General features: G+C 40.4%; 1 long non-coding RNA gene across 1 annotated transcript; it reads left to right on the forward strand.

Annotated features, from left to right (window-relative positions):
- The first annotated feature begins 1,024 nt into the window (after positions 1 to 1,024).
- Positions 1,025 to 15,631, forward strand: LOC125384171. The gene is made up of 2 exons (XR_007223026.1): positions 1,025 to 8,099; positions 15,586 to 15,631. It is a non-coding gene; the product is annotated as an uncharacterized LOC125384171 (long non-coding RNA).
- Positions 15,632 to 15,953: the final 322 nt, after the last annotated feature.

Below are 15,953 nucleotides of genomic sequence, written 5' to 3' on the forward strand. Positions count from 1 at the left end.
GGAGATCTCATCATAGACGATTCGTTGACGCATTGACACATGGTCAAGAGGCATGTCAGTGTCCTCCCGGCTCTACATGTCCGTTTCCGGGAATTGATTGGTGATGACTAGTGCAGTTTGCCTGTTCTTTGTTAGCCGCCTGCGCTAAACACAACACAGAGAGGACGGAACTGTGCCTACATGTGGGATCGCAAATGCCGCACTGATCAGGAAGATCAAGAGCGACGCTAAAAAAGCCACACACGGACCCGGAAACGACCTAGAAAACAATGATGTGATCACCAAACTGAAATCAATGACGTCGACAATGGAGCTACGTCACGGCTTGTTGTGTTCTCCAAACAGATGACATCATAGATGGATAACGTCAACAATCAGCTGACGTCAGAGACAATCAGACTCTCTGCACTGCACGCGACAGACGGATGTGTTGCTTTCGGAAACCACATGTCGGCATAACAAAGGCCAATACTGATCAGATGGCACTGGTGTTTGGATCAGGTAAGCTTATGTTTTAAGTTCCTTGAGGTGAAAACAGTTTTAATTGTATTTAAACACTGTTGAAAGCCGAAAAATGACAATGGCGCGCGTCCAGAAGACTGCTATGGCTTTTTTTTATGGTTCATTGATCTTTACGTCTTTATTTTCTTGTCATTTTAAGTGACGTCGATGTTGAAGCTGTCCCACGCGGACGTAACCTTTGACGTAATTTAATAGTCTACCAATGAATTAATTTTGCTGTTTTCATGCGACGCAAGAAGGTCATCAAAACATGTTATACATGCTAGTCTAATGAAGAAGCAGCCACAAGACTATGGTTACTGAGATTAATAACGTCTGACAACCGTCCCAAATGCCTGGATTGTCTGTTTCGGAAGGTGATTGTATATTGTCAATATTGCAGGAAATAAAGGCTTATGTTTTGGAATACGTTGGTCGGGATCCTTTCCTGTACATCTCTGTCGCAATCAGTGAATGAGAAACACCGTGTTGCTTTACAATACCCATCTGTAGTAATCACGAAGTGCTACAGAGTACAAATATTCCAACGATTCCTACATGCTTTGAAAAGGCAGCAATAGATGCGGGTGTAGGTGTAACATGACTTCTTTTGTTCATGATTAGATGAGTAATCGCTTGAATGAAGCTAAATGCAGTCTGGTATTAATTTTTGTAACGTATTCTCGGTGGGCGACCATGGAGATCTCATCATAGACGATTCGTTGACGCATTGACACATGGTCAAGAGGCATGTCAGTGTCCTCCCGGCTCTACATGTCCGTTTCCGGGAATTGATTGGTGATGACTAGTGCAGTTTGCCTGTACTTTGTTAGCCGCCTGCGCTAATCACAACACAGAGAGGACGGAACTGTGACTACATGTGAGATCGCAAATGCCGCACTGATCAGGAAGATCAAGAGCGACGCTAAAAAAGCCACACACGGACCCGGAAACGACCTAGAAAACAATGATGTGATCACCAAACTGAAATCAATGACGTCGACAATGGAGCTCCGTCACGGCTTGTTGTGTTCTCCAAACAGATGACATCATAGATGGATAACGTCAACAATCAGCTGACGTCAGAGACAATCAGACTCTCTGCACTGCACGCGACAGACGGATGTGTTGCTTTCGGAAACCACATGTCGGCATAACAAAGGCCAATACTGATCAGATGGCACTGGTGTTTGGATCAGGTAAGCTTATATTTTAAGTTCCTTGAGGTGAAAACAGTTTTAATTGTATTTAAACACTGTTGAAAGCTGAAAAGTGACAATGGCGCGCGTCCAGAAGACTGCTACGGCTTTTTTTATGCTTCATTGATCTTTACGTCTTTATTTTCTTGTCATTTCAAGTGATTTGACAAATTCGACGTCGATGTTGAAGCTGTCCCACGCGGACGTAACCTTTGACGTAATTTAATAGTCTACCAATGAATTAATTTTGCTGTTTTCATGCGACGCAAGCAGGTCATCAAAACATGTTATACATGCTAGTCTAATGAAGAAGCAGCCACAAGACTTTGGTTACTGAGATTAATAACGTCTGACAACCGTCCCAAATGCCTGGATTGTCTGTTTCGGGAGGTGATTGTATATTGTCAATATTGCAGGAAATAAAGGCTTATGTTTTGGAATACGTTGGTCGGGGTCCTTTCCTGTACATCTCTGTCGCAATCAGAGAATGAGAAACACCGTGTTGCTTTACAATACCCATCTGTAGTAACCACGAAGTGCTACAGAGTACAAATATTCCAACGATTCCTACATGCTTTGAAAAGGCAGCAATAGATGCGGGTGTAGGTGTAACATGACTTCTTTTGTTCATGATTTGATGAGTAATCGCTTGAATGAAGCTAAATGCAGTCTGGTATTAATTTTTGTAACGTATTCTCGGTGGGCGACCATGGAGATCTCATCATAGACGATTCGTTGACGCATTGACACATGGTCAAGAGGCATGTCAGTGTCCTCCCGGCTCTACATGTCCGTTTCCGGGAATTGATTGGTGATGACTAGTGCAGTTTGCCTGTTCTTTGTTAGCCGCCTGCGCTAAACACAACACAGAGAGGACGGAACTGTGCCTACATGTGAGATCGCAAATGCCGCACTGATCAGGAAGATCAAGAGCGACGCTAAAAAAGACACACAAGGACCCGGAAACGACCTAGAAAACAATGATGTGATCACCAAACTGAAATCAATGACGTCGACAATGGAGCTACGTCACGGCTTGTTGTGTTCTCCAAACAGATGACATCATAGATGGATAACGTCAACAATCAGCTGACGTCAGAGACAATCAGACTCTCTGCACTGCACGCGACAGACGGATGTGTTGCTTTCGGAAACCACATGTCGGCATAACAAAGGCCAGTACTGATCAGATGGCACTGGTGTTTGGATCAGGTAAGCTTATATTTTAAGTTCCTTGAGGTGAAACAGTTTTAATTGGTATCTAAACACTGTTGAAAGCTGAAAAGTGACAATGGCGCGCGTCCAGAAGACTGCTACGGCTTTTTTTTATGGTTCATTGATCTTTACGTCTTTATTTTCTTGTCATTTCAAGTGATTTGACAAATTCGACGTCGATGTTGAAGCTGTCCCACGCGGACGTAACCTTTGACGTAATTTAATAGTCTACCAATGAATTAATTTTGCTGTTTTCATGCGACGCAAGCAGGTCATCAAAACATGTTATACATGCTAGTCTATTGAAGAAGCAGCCACAAGACTTTGGTTACTGAGATTAATAACGTCTGACAACCGTCCCAAATGCCTGGATTGTCTGTTTCGGGAGGTGATTGTATATTGTCAATATTGCAGGAAATAAAGGCTTATGTTTTGGAATATGTTGGTCGGGATCCTTTCCTGTACATCTCTGTCGCAATCAGTGAATGAGAAACACCGTGTTGCTTTACAATACCCATCTGTAGTAACCACGAAGTGCTACAGAGTACAAATATTCCAACGATTCCTACATGCTTTGAAAAGGCAGCAATAGATGCGGGTGTAGGTGTAACATGACTTCTTTTGTTCATGATTAGATGAGTAATCGCTTGAATGAAGCTAAATGCAGTCTGGTATTAATTTTTGTAACGTATTCTCGGTGGGCGACCATGGAGATCTCATCATAGACGATTCGTTGACGCATTGACACATGGTCAAGAGGCATGTCAGTGTCCTCCCGGCTCTACATGCCCGTTTCCGGGAATTGATTGGTGATGACTAGTGCAGTTTGCCTGTACGTTGTTAGCCGCCTGCGCTAAACACAACACAGAGAGGACGGAACTGTGCCTACATGTGAGATCGCAAATGCCGCACTGATCAGGAAGATCAAGAGCGACGCTAAAAAAGCCACACACGGACCCGGAAACGACCTAGAAAACAATGATGTGATCACCAAACTGAAATCAATGACGTCGACAATGGAGCTACGTCACGGCTTGTTGTGTTCTCCAAACAGATGACATCATAGATGGATAACGTCAACAATCAGCTGACGTCAGAGACAATCAGACTCTCTGCACTGCACGCGACAGACGGATGTGTTGCTTTCGGAAACCACATGTCGGCATAACAAAGGCCAGTACTGATCAGATGGCACTGGTGTTTGGATCAGGTAAGCTTATGTTTTAAGTTCCTTGAGGTGAAAACAGTTTTAATTGTATTTAAACACTGTTGAAAGCTGAAAAGTGACAATGGCGCGCGTCCAGAAGACTGCTATGGCTTTTTTTTATGGTTCATTGATCTTTACGTCTTTATTTTCTTGTCATTTTAAGTGACGTCGATGTTGAAGCTGTCCCACGCGGACGTAACCTTTGACGTAATTTAATAGTCTACCAATGAATTAATTTTGCTGTTTTCATGCGACGCAAGAAGGTCATCAAAACATGTTATACATGCTAGTCTAATGAAGAAGCAGCCACAAGACTATGGTTACTGAGATTAATAACGTCTGACAACCGTCCAAAATGCCTGGATTGTCTGTTTCGGGAGGTGATTGTATATTGTCAATATTGCAGGAAATAAAGGCTTATGTTTTGGAATACGTTGGTCGGGATCCTTTCCTGTACATCTCTGTCGCAATCAGTGAATGAGAAACACCGTGTTGCTTTACAATACCCATCTGTAGTAACCACGAAGTGCTACAGAGTACAAATATTCCAACGATTCCTACATGCTTTGAAAAGGCAGCAATAGATGCGGGTGTAGGTGTAACATGACTTCTTTTGTTCATGATTAGATGAGTAATCGCTTGAATGAAGCTAAATGCAGTCTGGTATTAATTTTTGTAACGTATTCTCGGTGGGCGACCATGGAGATCTCATCATAGACGATTCGTTGACGCATTGACACATGGTCAAGAGGCATGTCAGTGTCCTCCCGGCTCTACATGTCCGTTTCCGGGAATTGATTGGTGATGACTAGTGCAGTTTGCCTGTACTTTGTTAGCCGCCTGCGCTAAACACAACACAGAGAGGACGGAACTGTGCCTACATGTGAGATCGCAAATGCCGCACTGATCAGGAAGATCAAGAGCGACGCTAAAAAAGCCATACACAGACCCGGAAACGACCTAGAAAACAATGATGTGATCACCAAACTGAAATCAATGACGTCGACAATGGAGCTCCGTCACGGCTTGTTGTGTTCTCCAAACAGATGACATCATAGATGGATAACGTCAACAATCAGCTGACGTCAGAGACAATCAGACTCTCTGCACTGCACGCGACAGACGGATGTGTTGCTTTCGGAAACCACATGTCGGCATAACAAAGGCCAATACTGATCAGATGGCAATGGTGTTTGGATCAGGTAAGCTTATATTTTAAGTTCCTTGAGGTGAAAACAGTTTTAATTGTATTTAAACACTGTTGAAAGCTGAAAAGTGACAATGGCGCGCGTCCAGAAGACTGCTATGGCTTTTTTTATGGTTCATTGATCTTTACGTCTTTATTGTCTTGTCATTTTAAGTGACGTCGATGTTGAAGCTGTCCCACGCGGACGTAACCTTTGACGTAATTTAATGGTCTACCAATGAATTAATTTTGCTGTTTTCATGCGACGCAAGCAGGTCATCAAAACATGTTATACATGCTAGTCTAATGAAGAAGCAGCCACAAGACTATGGTTACTGAGATTAATAACGTCTGACAACCGTCCAAAATGCCTGGATTGTCTGTTTCGGGAGGTGATTGTATATTGTCAATATTGCAGGAAATAAAGGCTTATGTTTTGGAATACGTTGGTCGGGATCCTTTCCTGTACATCTCTGTCGCAATCAGAGAATGAGAAACACTGTGTTGCTTTACAATACCCATCTGTAGTAACCACGAAGTGCTACAGAGTACAAATATTCCAACGATTCCTACATGCTTTGAAAAGGCAGCAATAGATGCGGATGTAGGTGTAACATGACTTCTTTTGTTCATGATTAGATGAGTAATCGCTTGAATGAAGCTAAATGCAGTCTGGTATTAATTTTTGTAACGTATTCTCGGTGGGCGACCATGGAGATCTCATCATAGACGATTCGTTGACGCATTGACACATGGTCAAGAGGCATGTCAGTGTCCTCCCGGCTCTACATGTCCGTTTCCGGGAATTGATTGGTGATGACTAGTGCAGTTTGCCTGTACTTTGTTAGCCGCCTGCGCTAAACACAACACAGAGAGGACGGAACTGTGCCTACATGTGAGATTGCAAATGCCGCACTGATCAGGAAGATCAAGAGCGACGCTAAAAAAGCCATACACAGACCCGGAAACGACCTAGAAAACAATGATGTGATCACCAAACTGAAATCAATGACGTCGACAATGGAGCTACGTCACGGCTTGTTGTGTTCTCCAAACAGATGACATCACAGATGGATAACGTCAACAATCAGCTGACGTCAGAGACAATCAGACTCTCTGCACTGCACGCGACAGACGGATGTGTTGCTTTCGGAAACCACATGTCGGCATAACAAAGGCCAGTACCGATCAGATGGCACTGGTGTTTGGATCAGGTAAGCTTATGTTTTAAGTTCCTTGAGGTGAAAACAGTTTTTTATTGTATTTAAACACTGTTGAAAGCTGAAAAGTGACAATGGCGCGCGTCCAGAAGACTGCTATGGCTCTTTTTTATGGTTCATTGATCTTTACGTCTTTATTTTCTTGTCATTTTAAGTGACGTCGATGTTGAAGCTGTCCCACGCGGACGTAACCTTTGACGTAATTTAATGGTCTACCAATGAATTAATTTTGCTGTTTTCATGCGACGCAAGCAGGTCATCAAAACATGTTATACATGCTAGTCTAATGAAGAAGCAGCCACAAGACTATGGTTACTGAGATTAATAACGTCTGACAACCGTCCCAAATGCCTGGATTGTCTGTTTCGGGAGGTGATTGTATATTGTCAATATTGCAGGAAATAAAGGCTTATGTTTTGGAAAACGTTGGTCGGGATCCTTTCCTGTACATCTCTGTCGCAATCAGTGAATGAGAAACACTGTGTTGCTTTACAATACCCATCTGTAGTAACCACGAAGTGCTACAGAGTACAAATATTCCAACGATTCCTACATGCTTTGAAAAGGCAGCAATAGATGCGGGTGTAGGTGTAACATGACTTCTTTTGTTCATGATTAGATGAGTAATCGCTTGAATGAAGCTAAATGCAGTCTGGTATTAATTTTTGTAACGTATTCTCGGTGGGCGACCATGGAGATCTCATCATAGACGATTCGTTGACGCATTGACACATGGTCAAGAGGCATGTCAGTGTCCTCCCGGCTCTACATGTCCGTTTCCGGGAATTGATTGGTGATGACTAGTGCAGTTTGCCTGTACTTTGTTAGCCGCCTGCGCTAAACACAACACAGAGAGGACGGAACTGTGCCTACATGTGAGATCGCAAATGCCGCACTGATCAGGAAGATCAAGAGCGACGCTAAAAAAGCCACACACGGACCCGGAAACGACCTAGAAAACAATGATGTGGTCACCAAACTGAAATCAATGACGTCGACAATGGAGCTACGTCACGGCTTGTTGTGTTCTCCAAACAGATGACATCATAGATGGATAACGTCAACAATCAGCTGACGTCAGAGACAATCAGACTCTCTGCACTGCACGCGACAGACGGATGTGTTGCTTTCGGAAACCACATGTCGGCATAACAAAGGCCAGTACTGATCAGATGGCACTGGTGTTTGGATCAGGTAAGCTTATATTTTAAGTTCCTTGAGGTGAAAACAGTTTTAATTGGTATCTAAACACTGTTGAAAGCTGAAAAGTGACAATGGCGCGCGTCCAGAAGACTGCTATGGCTTTTTTTATGGTTCATTGATCTTTACGTCTTTATTTTCTTGTCATTTTAAGTGACGTCGATGTTGAAGCTGTCCCACGCGGACGTTACCTTTGACGTAATTTAATAGTCTACCAATGAATTAATTTTGCTGTTTTCATGCGACGCAAGCAGGTCATCAAAACATGTTATACATGCTAGTCTAATGAATAAGCAGCCACAAGACTATGGTTACTGAGATTAATAACGTCTGACAACCGTCCCAAATGCCTGGATTGTCTGTTTCGGGAGGTGATTGTATATTGCCAATATTGCAGGACAAGACAAGAAGTTTATTGTATGAAAGGCCTCCGGCCTATATACAAACACATACAATGTATACATACTTTCAACATATGTGCATTCTAGGAGACATTTGTATTTACAAGTTCTTGACGAATATTGAGTGCTTGATGGAGAAATTGAGCTAGGCTGTAGATTGCATCAGAAGATTGATTAGACATAAGTGATATAAGGGATGTGGTACATTGCTGTTTAAGGTATTTAGCGGGTATAAAACGTTTTGGGATATCTTGGTAAAACTCACAGATAAAAAGTACATGAAATTCGTCCTCAACACCCATATCACATAATAGACAAAAACGCATAGATTTTAACGTATTTTGTCTTCTTCCGGTATTTACTCTAATATTACTCAGTCCCATACGAAAACGCGTGAATGTTGAACGTAGATTTAAATTACAAAGGACACTTAAATATTTTTCAGGCTCCAGTAAGGATTTGAATGATCTATACACATCATGTCTGCTACTTGCATTTAAATTAGACATCCATGTTTGATAAAAGGTATTTACAATTCTTTCTTTGAACATATTTACAAACATACAGGTGTTACCAACTCCTTGATAAATCCAAGCATAGCCAAAGCCATTTGAGAACAAAAGTCCCCGGATATTTGATGCCCAAGTAACATATTGTAAGCTTTCCTTGGCAGTCGCTGTTTGTGCATAGTAAGTATTTTTAGCCAATATCTGATACAACGAATATATGAATTAACGTACAAAGGATATCTACCGCACTCTCCGTAAACAATATTATTAGGGGAGTTGACACCAATCATTAAACAATAATTTACAAGCAAGAAGGTGTACTTTTTCGATTGTATTAAAATGTTTAAAACCCCATAATTCAGGGCCATACAAAAGTATTGGTTGTATCTGTGTGTCAAACAATTTAAAGAATATACTTGGGGATAAAGGCTGGAGTTTAGATAGAGTTGACAATAACATGACCATGGCTTTTTTACCCCTTACAGATAAATCCTGATCAAGATTACCCATACTTATAGTATTTGTAAACAGAACACCTAGGTATTTATACTTACTAACAACTTTAACTCTCGAACCCTTATATAACCATTTTTCGACTGAAGCTAATGGGCCACTTCTTCTAAAAACGACTATGTTTGTGTTTTCTAAGTTTACAGTTTACTTCCAATCATCAGTGTAATCAGCCAAAATGTTTAATTGGTTCTGAAGACCTGAGACTGAGTGTGATATAAGAATAACATCATCAGCAAACAATAATAAGAACAATTCTAAAATATCCGGACGTAATTGGACCCCGTGTTTGCCACTATTCATTATTTCTGTACACAATTCGTTAATAAAGAATGAAAAAAGAATGGGACTTAATACGCATCCTTGTTTAAAGCCAAGCGGACAATAAAAAAAAGTCAGTGAATCACCTTTACAGCGCAAACACGCCCATACATTAGAGTACATACTTTTAAGAATCAGGTACATTTTGCCCCGTAATCCAGCTCTTCTAAGGCACTACCACAGTTTATGACGATTCACAGAATCAAAAGCCTTCCGGAAATCAACAAAAGCTGCATAGAGTTTTCTCCCACGTTTCATCAAATATTTTTCTGTAATTGCATTTAATGTAAAAATATGATCTGTAGTCGAATAGTGTTTTCTAAACCCGGCCTGATATTCTGGAATTCTACCCCTCATATTGGCCCTTAACGTTAGTCTGTTGTTTAATATACTCGAAAATACTTTCCCCAAAATACTGTTTAATGTTATACCTCTATAATTATCTGCATTGCTAGCATCTCCTTTCTTATGAATAGGTATAACAATGCCCTTCGACCACGAACTTGGAAATACGCCTGAACGAAAAATCATATTAAACAATTCTGTAAGATAGGGCAAAATTATCTCCCTTGATGATTGCAGCATTTCAGCAAGAATATTATCCAATCCCGGGGATTTACGTTTTTTAAGTGACTGAATTCCTGTCAGTATCGCATGACGTTGAATATCAGATTCAAGGATTTCCCGATCTATTTCAGAAAAGAAATCATCTTCATTTATAGGACCATATATGTTGAAAATACTTCTTTAAAATGAATTGCCCATTCAGCTTTTGAAATGCTACAAGCAGGGATGTTTCTCATGTTAATGGATCGAACCTCTTTCCAAAATTTCTTAGCATTTCTTATTCATTAGCAGGAAATAAAGGCTTATGTTTTGGAATACGTTGGTCGGGATCCTTTGTTACAACCCTTAATGTAAAAATTACTCTTAATGTAAAAAAATTTACATTAAGGGTTACGTTTTTACATTAAGAGTAACAGCCCGCAACTCTTAATGTAAAAAATATTTTTTTTACATTAAGGGTCAATATCGTACATATCGCCCCTTAATGTAAAATATTCTTATAAACAAAGTTTGATTTGAAATATAGGATACGTTTTGCTATGTTCACGTTTTTTATTGTTTTTGCTCGGTTTCTTGCAATTATTCGTAATAAGCGTAATTCGTAAAAGGTCCAAGTTCGGGAGGTATTAGGGAGGAATACCTTGGATAAAATATTCTCTGGTAAGACGTGTTATTGATTTTCTCTACAGATAACATGCCAATACTATTCTATTGGATAAAAGTATGTTTGGTTTCAGTAGCGCTACATTATGTATGTTTACATACATTGTATATCCAGCCGGAGAGATCGACCTGGTAATAATAACAAAGATAGACAAAATGGGGAAGAGATTTTGTTGTATTTTTTATTGAGTAGACTGTAAGAAGACCCAGCTGTTTCTATCATTGTACTTGGATTTGTTTGTTTGTTTGTTTTCCTGTTGTTTAACGCCGCACTCAGCAATATTCCAGCTACATGACAATGGTCTGTACATAATCGAGTCTTGACCAGACAATCCAGTGGTCGACATCATGAGCGTCGATCCACGCATTTGGGATATGAGTACATGCATCAACCAGGTCAGCGAGTCTGACCACGCGATCTCTTACGACAAGCATATGGTCGCCTTTTATGGCTAGAATGGGTTGCTGAAGACCTATTCTGCCCCGGATGTTCACAGGTCCATTGTACATAAACAGTAGAACCGGTGTGACGCGGGACTATGTGGAGAACGATGTTATTCACCATGTTGAAAGTAATAATTACTTAATAGATGTTTTTACACAATTTGAGATGGAAGGATATTCATGGGATAATTTACTTTGGAAAAACTCTTTTGGAAATGTGTTCAATTCTGAACATACATATTGTGAATGGAAGATTTGGAACTGACTATCAAATCGGTGACTATACATTTATTGGGTGAGTGAGTGAGTTGGGTTTAACGCCATTTTTAACAGTATTCCATTTATATCACGGCTTAATGTCAGTTTAATGTGGGAGGAAAGCCCGAAGTGATGCATGCCTCAGACGTTTATCACTTCGGTGAAACCCACGAGCACGGGTATGGTGCTGACCAAACTAGCAACATAATCGGGGCGAACCGGGATTCCAACCTACAATCATAGGTTTTTGGCGTCCCCAAGGGACGCAACTCTGCACAGAGAATCGCGGCGCCTTAGACGGCTGGAACACCCGTGCCTCCTATTGGGCATTTAGGGTGTAGGGTGATAGATTATGGTTTGGCATCGAGTGACATGGACCCCGATGATGATGAATGTCTCTGTAAAAAAACATGAACGGTGCCATTATGTAAATGCGTTCAGAAATAACTAAAGATAACTCATACCTTATTAAGTAAAACAAAGTTTGCAATGAATACAGATAACTGTGTGGAATCAAGAAGGACCAGTTTGCACAATGTAAAAGGAGTGACCTAGAAAATGCAGCAGCGGTAAACTCTAAACGTTTCTGGGACATCATAAAACGTATGGCTGGACGACCGCCACGACCCAACCCTATTGATATATAGAGAATCTCACCCGAGTGTCTTTTGATATCAAATGTATCAACACGAGTTGATAAAAGTGGAAAAATTCCGAGGCTTGCCGAGGATTTTTGCCACTTTTATCAACGAGTGTTGATATATTTGATATCAAAAGACACGAGGGTGAGATTTTATTTATCATCCAACATCATTCTTTCAACTTTTTCAATTTGTAGACAGTAATTAGCAGTGTCTTCAGTGTAAAAAGTACTGCAAACAGCTTCAGTAGCAGAGTAGTGATGTCATTTGATTGTGACGTCATGGTAACCAGTGACGTCACAATGGTCTGCAAAGCATTGTGATGTAATTTCATTGCAGCGATATCTACAGTGTAGATATCGCTTGATCTCATCCAAGAGATATCTCCTGTGGGAGCCAGTTTTGGATGATAAACAAGACTGGGGGACTATTTCTCGTCGCTGAATTCTGAACCAATGGGCATTCAGGATAATCTTGGTGAGGTGGAGGACATAGTGACAGGTCATGGTTATGCGCAAAAACTGACAATTGACATATTAGAATCCACAATCACCAGAACTTTTTGAAAGCATCAGTGCCTGGAAATATAATAAATCAGCTGGCTTGACGACATCTATAGAAGCCATTGTACAAACATGGTTTGAGTGCTAAAATGGGTAAAATGTTACAATCCTTGTACAGTAATGTGTTCGTTCAAACAACAGAGTATCTGGTATATTTGTTGCTTCATGGGTGTGCTACTTGGCTTGTCAGTCCAGATTTGAAGAGGTCGTAATGCGGCGATGTCGTACTGGCCACTCGAGATATACACATGAACATTTATTGAAAGGTTAGGATCCTCCATTTTGTATCCCTTGTGATGAGAGAATCCCGGTCAAGCATGTCCTGTCCAAAGGTACTATAAGTCCCCATGGTCCCTTGTATGGTGAACTACCTTCAATTGCTGGCGATCTATAGCCCGTTTTTCCAGTGTTTTGTTCTGTTTAGTAATAGCTTTTTATGGTCACATACTAGTTTTAAAAATTAATATCTGTGATAAGTCTGGTAATTTTACTGTCCTTTGGTGACAGGTTTTTATATAGTCTAAATTAATGTTTCCTTAATGTATTAATCGCTTTAGTCACGATATGGCTGAAATATTGCCGATGTGACTTTAAATATTAACTCACTCACTCACTTCATGGGAGTGAAGGGTGTATGCTTTGTCCCTTTTTGTTTCAGTTTTTTTCATAAACGCTTAAATAATATTCCAATTGAGGCAAGAAAGGTCTTCATGGTCCTGTTAATTAGTATACATTCCTTGAAACCATACTCGCCTCACTTTTACTTAAATGTTTTGATACAAAGATAACACCAATACTTTTATACGGGGCTGGAATTTGGGGGTTCAATGACATTGAACCGAGCCTGGCAGATTTTCTATTCAGACGCTCGCTGTTTTGAAATGTGTCAAATATTGGCTGTCTCTTTATAATATGCAGGAATCTCGTAAACCCCAAAAATGTTACAATATACTGCAGTTGTACGATGAACAAGGCCACGAAAATTGGGTAACGAAACTTAAATCTGTTACTTTTAGATTTGGTGATGTCTGGTACTTTCAAACATGTGGATATAAAACCGCGTTTTTAAATATGTTACGTCAGCAGTTAAAACCTTTTTTCAGGTTTGGCATGGTAATTTATGCGAAAACCCCCAAATGGCTTATTATGCACAGTTTAAAACATCCAATTCATGTGAGAACTGTTTGAGTAGTATAACTGTAAATAAAATCAGGACTCGTTTTGGGTTCAGTTCAATATTCCTCGTGAATTTAGAAAATGTAAAGTTTGTAACCTAAACCATATCGAAAATGAATATCACTTTTTAAAATTTTGTCTATGTTATAGCCATCTGAGGCAAAGTTTTTACATCTTTCCAAATATTCTGAAGTTTAATACACTACTTTCATCGCAAGACCCTATTATCAATACCCTATGAATACAGAAAAGTACTTGTTTTTACGCCAATGCTGTAAGAACACAAATACTCCAACTTTGATAATATGCAATAATGTTAAAACTGCTTTTTCAAAAATAAAATGCAAAGGAATGTGTTGTATTTTATATTGTTTGCACCTAAATTGTATTTCGTTCGTACATAAAGTCCCGTGGCCTACAAGAACTGAATAAAGTGAAGACTCGTAATAGCTATTCGCAATAGCTTCCTTCAACTGTGCGCGTTTATTCAGGAACAACAAAAAGTAGAGCCATGGAACTTGTGTAAGTGCTGTACACCTTTCATATTCCAACAACCTCTCAACAATGACAACCTGGTCGTTATTTACAGGTTTTCTTTATGGGTCATAACTGACGATTTTGTAAATCTAGTGACAAAGGTGTATCTAGGGACACTATACAATATGACGTTATTTACGTTACTACCTTGCTTCCATGGTAACGGAAAGGGCATCTGCAGAGCTGATTAATCGATATTCAGAGATTTACCATAATGGCAATATAACCGAGGCATCTGATTGGTCGAATTTAGCTTTTGTCAGCTCCCCACGAAGTGCTACAGAGTACAAATATTCGATTCCTACATGCTTTGAAAAGGCAGCAATAGATGCGGATGTAGGTGTAACATGACTTCTTTTGTTCATGATTAGATGAGTATTCGCTTGAATGAAGCTAAATGCAGTCTGGTATTAATTTTTGAAACGTATTCTCGGTGGGCGACCATGGAGATCTCATCATAGACGATTCGTTGACGCATTGACGCATGGTCAAGAGGCATGTCATTGTTCTCCCGGTTCTACATGTCCGTTTCCGGGAATTGATTGGTGATGACTAGTGCAGTTTGCCTGTACTTTGTTAGCCGCCTGTGCTAAACACAACACAGAGAGGACGGAACTGTGCCTACATGTGAGATCGCAAATGCCGCACTGATCAGGAAGATCAAGAGCGACGCTAAAAAAGCCATACACAGACCCGGAAACGACCTAGAAAACAATGATGTGATCACCAAACTGAAATCAATGACGTCGACAATTGAGCTTCGTCACGGCTTGTTGTGTTCTCCAAACAGATGACATCATAGATGGATAACGTCAACAATCAGCTGACGTCAGAGACAATCAGACTCTCTGCACTGCACGCGACAGACGGATGTGTTGCTTTCGGAAACCACATGTCGGCATAACAAAGGCCAGTACTGATCAGATGGCACTGGTGTTTGGATCAGGTAAGCTTATATTTTAAGTTCCTTGAGGTGAAAACAGTTTCGATTGGTATCTAAACACTGTTGAAAGCTGAAAAGTGACAATGGCGCGCGTCCAGAAGACTGCTACGGCTTTGGCTTGATGGTTCATTGATCTTTACGTCTTTATTTTTTGTCATTTCAAGTGATTTGACAAAGTCGACATCGATGTTGAAGCTGTCCCACGCAGACGTAACCTTTGACGTAATTTAATAGTCAACCAATGAATTAATTTTGCTGTTTTCATGCGACGGAAGCAGGTCATCAAAACATGTTATATACATGCTTGTCTAATGAAGAAGGGAGGTGATTGTATATTGTCAATATTGCAGGAAATAAAGGCTTATGTTTTGGAATACGTTGGTCGGGATCCTTTCTTTTTCCTCTTTTGTTCATGATAAGGTGATTACGGAACTGCGCCTACATGTGAAATCGTATATGCCTCACAAGTGGCCTGGAAACGGCCCAGTAAACAATGATGTGATCACCAAGCTGTATATTGTGTTCTTCAAACTTTAACTTATGAGGCAGATAAAGTCAGCTGAGATAAACACCATGTAGTTCACAAGGCGGGATAGACATTACTACGGTTTGTTCCAGACCATTAACAATCTGAAGGGACTACAATGGGCAAGTCATTTTACACTAAAATTTTGTTACTTTACATAAACCAA

Source organism: Haliotis rufescens, unplaced genomic scaffold, assembly GCF_023055435.1.
Source record: "Haliotis rufescens isolate VD_foot unplaced genomic scaffold, xgHalRufe1.0.p SCAF_28, whole genome shotgun sequence".
In the NCBI taxonomy this organism is placed as follows: domain Eukaryota; kingdom Metazoa; phylum Mollusca; class Gastropoda; order Lepetellida; family Haliotidae; genus Haliotis; species Haliotis rufescens.